Genomic DNA, 6,900 nt, shown 5'->3' with positions numbered 1-6,900 from the left:
AGAAGATGGGTACACTGGGGTCTTAAAGGGATGGACATGGTCAGCAACAATACTCAGGTAGGCTGTGGCGTTGAGATGATGCTCAGTTGGTACTAATGGCCCGAAACTACAAGCCTTGCGTGTTTAAATCAGTTTTATATCTTCTGAACACAAATTGTCACTGTTTTGAAGCAAACTTGCTTATAGATATCCAATACACTAACAATAGTGATACTAACATTTAAAAAACATCATTCTTATTTTAAAGGACCTTTAAAACAATGTTTGTTCTGGTTTTATTTGAATTTTTTTGTTTTTCTAAATCAATATAGTTGCTTTTAATATCATCATATAATTCTTTATAATAGAAAATGCTTTAGATTATTAATATGTTACACACACCAGAAAACAAGTCCTTAAAAGAGCTTCTTTAGGGAACCCAGAATGTTTTTATTATAGAGTGAAGTACGTGATTCATAGCTTACCTGTTTTGACATCACAGGTATTGAACTTTTGTTTTCAACATCTTCGTAACGATCCGCCCGGCAACACGTTGGCCGTTCTGGGTTCATTTAATCAAACATCTCCCCTGCAGACAGATATACTGCGTGTGTGTGTGTGCGTGTGTTTTATGTAGGTACTATTCTGGCTCTCCTCTCTTTCCCATGGGTCTTCTAAGAGGAGTTAGGTCCTCCAGCGCTTCTCCCACATGGATCTGGATGAGTAAACATCTCTGGAAGGCTAAGTTTACCCTCGCACCTCTCCACACACGCTTCTCCGGCACCTATATTCTCACCAATCCTCCACAGAGACACAGAGGTGGGTATTTGCTTTGTAAGTGAACACTTTGTTGGATCAGTGTCCTCTAGTGGCAACAAACAAAACATCTTCAGCGTGTCAGTTCTCCTAGCATGCCGAGGCTTGTTTATGCTGGAGGTTAAGGGCTTTTTTAGTCCAATAACCTCTATATTTAGCAATACTTTAGGGGACAGATTTCCTCAGAAGTGAACTAATCTCCCTTTGGCTGCAATTAGGGCTATCCTTGTTTCGTAAGTTGCTTTTTGGGGGGGTTTGAAAAGGCAGTATGTTATATGCTTGTTAGTCATAATTTTACACATATACAAATAACTCAATATATTGTTTTAATGAACACGCACAATTTTAATATCATGAGCACTTCAAGATACTGTGAATATTTGTTTACTATTTAAGCATTTAGGGGGATTTTTTAGAGCATTTTATTTTCCACTGCACCATGATTTTATATTCTATACTGTACATTACATCTGTTGAGTGACAAGACTTTTGTCCAAGCAAAGTCAGATCTTACTTTCCTAATTAAATATTTAAAAAACAAGGCATGGCCATGTTTTATTTTGCTAAATTAAACATAATCTAGAGGTCTTTGTCTTTCATATAAGCCACTTCTGAAACCAAATGATCAACTAGAAGTCAAGCTATTATTTGTTGTTCCTAAAACTTGCATAGGCGACAAGACTTTTGTCAGGTAGTGTAAATGTATTTATTATAGTTTAGTCCATAATTTAGTTTGCTTATTTTAAATTAACCCAAATTAATTCAATTTATTAATTATGGTCTATGAAAACAATATTTTACCTTTGAGTCACTGTATTTTTATTCCTTTGGGAGAATAAATATTTTTGATTTAGATTACATTACATTAGTTTAAACCAAAGTTAACTTATTCTTTGAGAAAAACAAGTAAATGTAGCTTTAACAAATTACAGCAATTTTTTAAAAAGTTGGTTCAAAATGTAATTTTTTTACTTCTAAACGGAGCCTGTTTCAAAAAAAAAAAAAAAAGTGTTGAGCTCCTTTAGATGAACTTTTTTGTAGCTTGGGTCAATATTGTGCTAATACCGAATACTGTGATAAAGCAATTAATAACGACAAGAAAATCTGATACCATCATAAGCCTGTTAGCATTACAGAAAAGCTTTCTCTAAGCAACTCTTTCACGGTGGAGAGAAGCCCGAAGAAAAACAAACACAAAGAGGCCGCTGTATCTTTACAACTGACTGTAACATTATCTCATCGCTCTTACTTCCATTTCCTTTAGATTAGATAATGTTTAGTCCTAAGTGGAGCTGTTAGGTAATGATCATAAGTTGAAAAGTCACTGCGTTGTTGATGGACCACAGCAGAGGACGTTTAGGGAAAAGCATGAAGCGGCAGATCCACAGTGCTGAAAACATTTATGACGAGAGGCTCTTTACTGCTTCTCATTAGAGCCCAGAACTTTCTGGTGCTCTCGAGGAACATCTTGCGCAATCTCGCAACTCCAAAACCACAAAAGAATCCGCAGGGGTCTGGATCCACATCCAGTGCTGCAATAAAAAGGCAATTAAAATCCGTGCATTAGGAAAGTTCAGTCGACAATTCAATTACGCTGTATAACTCCACTATTACAGCATCTTTCTGTTGTTTTCTTCTGGGGCGCAATGAAAGTTTTCCAGATTTAATTAAAACTGTTTCAACTTCTCTGATTCTCCATTGACAAACAGAGTGGAAATGAAAGCTCTGACATCATTTTACTTCCCTCATGCAAGCACAAATGACGATATTTTGAAGAACACTGGCAAGAGAACGACATTGCGGCCTGCTGACTGCTATCTCCGCATGGAGGTAAAACCACTGAGATTTGTCTTGAAATAACTTCTCTTATTGTACACAGGGGAAAGTAAAACACTGTTTTTGAACGATGTGAGGGTGAGTGAAGGATTTTCAACAATAACCAACAAGTTTTCTGTAAGCCCTGTTATACAGAAGACACAAGATCACAGACAAAGAGTTTTTTTTTCTTGCATTTTAAAATGCATGAAATAAAAGCCCTAAAATCTTAAATATTGTAAAAATGTACAGTAATCGCTTAAAGTGAAAGGGCATTTGCTCCAAAATTGCTTTTAGTGACCCTACAAGTAAAACATAAATATATGAAGAACGTGCTATCTTGGGATGAAACACTTACCTTAAAGTCACCATTGAACAGAAGTTAAAATAGTCTTTTTTGTTGAAAAATGAAGGAAGATTAAAGGGTTACGCTGTGGTCAAGTAAATAAATACATTTTGGCTGCTGAGAGCAACAGATTCTGGAGCTAGGGATACCGGCCCTCGCGTCCAAAAAACGGACCGGCCCACCGGGAATTCTCCCGGTCCTCCCGATTAGCCAATCTGGGCCTGCTTAGATGCACTCTGTAGATAGCATCAGAAAGCTGTGTGTATAGACTATCCTGTCACAAAATGTGGTGAAAATCCTACATAATGGTAATAGATTGATTGCAATTGTGTTCACATGTTTACACACGGAGAGCAGCATTTACAGCAGATCTTTCAGTCCATAATATTGTAGTGATGTTAACGTACTGTAAACTTAGTAACTAAATCACTTTGACTAAGGTCTGTCTTTAAACACTATAAGAGTACTGCTGCCGATACAAAAACTTTTGCCTCTGAATAAACAAACAAAGACCACTGATCGCTTACTCACCAAATCTGTAGAGACAGGACAATCAACACCAACTGGAGTTGCGTCTATTTTAAAAGGAGACGAGCAGCAAATCGGGATTTCACCATTTCCCAATGAGAAAAGCTCTCAGCTAAAAGTGTTCCTTACAAATGTATTTCTGCCATGCACTGTAGTCCACATGTGAGTCCAGCTGTGCTCTCATAGTGGGGAAATGAAAACAAAACCTTCGTTGCAGCACATTTATAAACGTTTCCAAACAATTCTTCTTCTTCCACTTGTTTTGGCAACACAACATGACGTCTCTCTGCCGTCTGAACATTGTAACAGGTAAAAGTCTACGAAGCTATCATGCATATTAATGGAGTTGCACCGCATACCCAATAGAGCGCACTGATTGTTTTGAACCAAGTCTTTCTCATAAATGAATGCAGCACACTCAGAAGCGTCACGATGCTCTCCCAAGTACAGACAGCCAGTCTCCACACTGGAATACACACAAGGATCTAATCAGCGTGACGCAGCTTCAAAAATTCAGCTTTCAAACCGGAAGAACGAATTTGCTCGAAATAATGCAAAATCAACCAATTTTCACTTTTTTTAATGAAATAAATGTGTCCTAATAATGTTTTTAGCAGCGTGGGACGCATATATCAGTCAACAGTTAAAAAAAATGTGTTTTGGTGTTTCGTGACCCTTTAACAAATGGACCAATTCAGAGCAAAATGAATGTTTTTTTTTTTTTTTTTTTTTTTTTTAGAAGTGCAGTGCATTTTATCTTAAAAAAAAGATTACAAATGCATCAAAGATCCAGGAATATATATTTTCAATTGGTTACAGAAGAAACCCCTGTTCTTAATGACTTGCCTAATCAACTTTACTTGTCTAATTAACCAAGTTAAGCTTTTAAATTGCACTTTAAGCTGAACACAAGCATTTAGCATTGAGTAAAATATTTTCTCCATTAAACAGCACTTGGGAAATCTTACGTTTACATGGACATCAGTAATCGGATTGCTTGCCTTAATCTAATTAAGACAATAATAAGATTAAGGTGTTTACATGAGTTGCCTTTTGAATGTTTCCTTCATAATCCCGTTTTACATGGTATAGCACATAATTTGTTTAATGTCATCGCGTCACCGCGCTATTCACATTTCCTCCAGAGTTTCATGTAATTTCGGGTGTTTAATTTTTAATTTGTCAACTTTAACTACAGTTTGGCACTTTCACTTTCATTCAGAATCATTTCCTGCATGCCCCTGTGACAAACAAGTTACTGGATGCAACTATGAACTGCTGGAAGAGTGTTTTTAATGGAAGTTCAATGGATGGAAAAAAACTCTGCATAATACAGTGTAGGAGTCTGTGGTCTGCACTGACCTGGTAGGTGCAGAGAGTGTAAAACAGCCGTGTATGCGTGTGTTTGTGTGTGTGTGTGTGTGCGTGTGTGTGTGTGTGTGTGTGTGTGTGTGTGTGTGTGTGTGTGTGTGTGTGTACTATTCTGTCGCAAAACGCGGCAAAAAGTCCTATCATGATGGTAATAGTTTGATTAAGGTGTTTACATGTCTGTACTGCACTTCAATAATGCGACTAAAATTAGCGTACTCCACGTGTCTTAATTCAATTTCTCCTTAGTTTGATTATTACCCTAAACTGATTAAATTAATAATAAAAAAAAACCGTTTACATGGTTAACTCTTAATCAGAGTATTGTCTTAATCACATTTAAATCTTATTGTTGGTGTCCATGTAAACGTACTCAATGTGGCAATTTGCAAATATGACGATTCAAAAAAACACCATTTTACCATTACATTTTCATATGAAGTAGTGAATCATAATGTTGAATTACAAAAAAAAAATCCAATCAATCAGATCTTTTTACAACCCAGAATGCTTTCTGCTTAGTTTTGCATGTCATGATAAGCCTAAAATGCCTTTAACATGTAAATCTGCACAAGTCTTGTTCCACCAGGTAAGATTTACATTTTGGTAATAAGTTTTACAAAATGCCTCTTTTTTTTCCTCTTTTTTATTCATAGGTTTTGGCTCCCGAATCTCCTTCAAATCAGTTTTTTATTATTCTGCACTAAGATGAGGATGTGTGATTGAATGCTAAATTCTCTGAAAGCTTAACACTATGGAGGTCTTTCTGAACAGACGTCTCAGGACACGAGGGTACCAGAGTTAACTCACTACATTTTCATATGAAGTAGCGCATCACAATATTGAATTACACAAAAACATGTATTCAATCCTTTTACAACCCAGAATCCTTACTGTCTAGTTTTGCATGTCATTATAAGAATAACAAGTCTTTATTATGAAATTAAGTCTTGTTCCACCGGATGAAACTTACAGTTTTCTCTTTCTTATTTGTAGTTTTGGCTCCAGAACCTCCTTCAAATATTTTTTTTTTTTATTCTGCTCAAAGATGAGGATGGATGCTAAAAATCTCTGAAAGCACAATACTATGGAGGTCTTTCTGAACAGATGTCTCAGGACACGAGGGTACCAGAGTTTAATCACTACATTTTCATATGTAGGAGCGCATCACAATGTTGAATTACAAAAAAAAAAAATAATAATAATCTATTAGATCCTTTTAAAACCCAGAATGCTTCCTGTCATATAAAATTGGCTGTTTTGCTATATATACATATAATATAGCAAAGCGGACAGTTTTATATACAGTATGTCACATATAATAAAAATCTATATCAAAACATATGTTTATATACTGTAGGTTTTTTCCATGTGGGGAACCTCAATACAAAGGAGCATAACAACCTATTGCCAGTTTGCATTTTGGAAATTTTATTGCAGAGCAACACAAACAGCACGCAGAACTATAAACGCACGACTACGCAAGGTAGGCGCCGTGGATCACGCCGATCACTCGAAGAAGTTATATAAACCAGCCATACACGGCCAATTTAGTTAATCCAAAAGCCAGAGCACTCGGAGGAAACCCACGTCAACACGGGGAGAACATGCAAACTCCACACAGAAATGCCAACTGGCACAGCCAGGACTCAAATCAGCGACCTTCTTACTGTAAGGCAACAGTGCTAACCACTGAGCCTCCCTGTCTTCTTATTTATAGGTCTTGGCTTCATAAACTCCTTTAAATACTTTTTATTTCATTCTGCTCAAAGATGAGGATGCGTGATGGATGCTAAAAATCTCTGAAAGCACAACGCTATGGAGGTCTTTCTAAACAGACGTCCCGAGACACGAGGGTACCAGAGTTTACTCATAAATGTGAATTCTTGTTAAACGACCTCTCGTTACACAGGAGGCGCCTGTGCTTCTGAGAAAATGTTGTCTCCTGGGCTTGGAGGAGGAGGTGCTGGGGGCTGAGGAAGAAATACAGCCTCGTTTACCAATCCTGATCAAACTAGTTGCTTTCCATCTTAACCTGTTTCCCATTA

The 6,900-nt window shown here is 36.9% G+C and overlaps 1 long non-coding RNA gene across 1 annotated transcript; it reads left to right on the top strand.

The window, feature by feature from the left end:
• The first annotated feature begins 567 nt into the window (after positions 1-567).
• LOC110438306 (uncharacterized) lies at positions 568-6,036 on the top strand. Its single transcript, XR_002456544.3, has 5 exons — positions 568-798; positions 2,505-2,625; positions 4,707-4,849; positions 5,509-5,644; positions 5,849-6,036. It is a non-coding gene; the product is annotated as an uncharacterized lncRNA (long non-coding RNA).
• Positions 6,037-6,900: the final 864 nt, after the last annotated feature.

This window comes from Danio rerio, chromosome 23, assembly GCF_049306965.1.
Source record: "Danio rerio strain Tuebingen ecotype United States chromosome 23, GRCz12tu, whole genome shotgun sequence".
Taxonomy (NCBI): domain Eukaryota; kingdom Metazoa; phylum Chordata; class Actinopteri; order Cypriniformes; family Danionidae; genus Danio; species Danio rerio.
Note: the sequence above shows the minus strand (reverse complement) of the source record. Positions and strands in the feature narration are given on the sequence as shown.